A 659-nucleotide genomic window follows, 5' to 3' on the forward strand; every position below is an offset into this window, starting at 1 on the left:
CGTGGGTTTCTCCATGGGCAGGCAGTGCTGGCCGAGGGGGCCGCGCAGTTTAAAAGGGCTGGGAGGGGGGTCCCCCCGCCCCATGCCGTGTTGTGTCTGCTGGCTTATCTCAAGGCCCCTCCACCCGCCTCCCTGCCCACCCTCTGGGCTCCCTGGGCCTTGATGCTCACGCAGCTGCCGCGATAAAGACCCGGTGGAGCCGGGACACCCCCCACGGGAGGAGGTTCTGGGGCACAAGGGGAGCCGCAGCCCTGGGGGTTGGCACCAGCTGGGGCCAGCCTCAACCGCGCCGTGCCGTGCCAGGCACCCCAGCTGCCAGCACACATCTGGCAGTGCGTTTTTCCTGCTATGCAGGCTCAGGGGCCGAGTGCCGCTCCCCTGCCCCGTTTCACACAAGTCCCGCACTGGGCAGAGATGATCACACACGAGAGAAAAGAGCTTTCAGTGGCCAGGCCTTTAATTGCTCCGCAGGCTGGCAGCACCGTGGCCAGGCTCTGCCTGAGCCCCAGCTGGGGGGGGAAAGGCCCAGAAAACCCTGTCCCAGGGAGCACGGCCCCAGCGTCACCACAGAAAACTCTGCAAAGTCTCTTGATACAAAAGGCACCAAGCGTGGCGGCGGCCGTGCAGCAGCAGGGGCCCCGCAGGCACTGGGATCCACG

General features: G+C 66.5%; 1 protein-coding gene across 1 annotated transcript in view; it reads right to left on the bottom strand.

Annotated features, from left to right (window-relative positions):
* COASY (CoA synthase) overlaps window positions 1–659 on the bottom strand; it is a 23,629-nt gene that overhangs the window by 17,064 nt on the left and 5,906 nt on the right. The window lies entirely within an intron of this gene.

This window comes from Pygoscelis adeliae, unplaced genomic scaffold, assembly GCF_000699105.1.
Source record: "Pygoscelis adeliae isolate BGI_AS28 unplaced genomic scaffold, ASM69910v1 Scaffold977, whole genome shotgun sequence".
Classification (NCBI taxonomy): Eukaryota; Metazoa; Chordata; class Aves; order Sphenisciformes; family Spheniscidae; genus Pygoscelis; species Pygoscelis adeliae.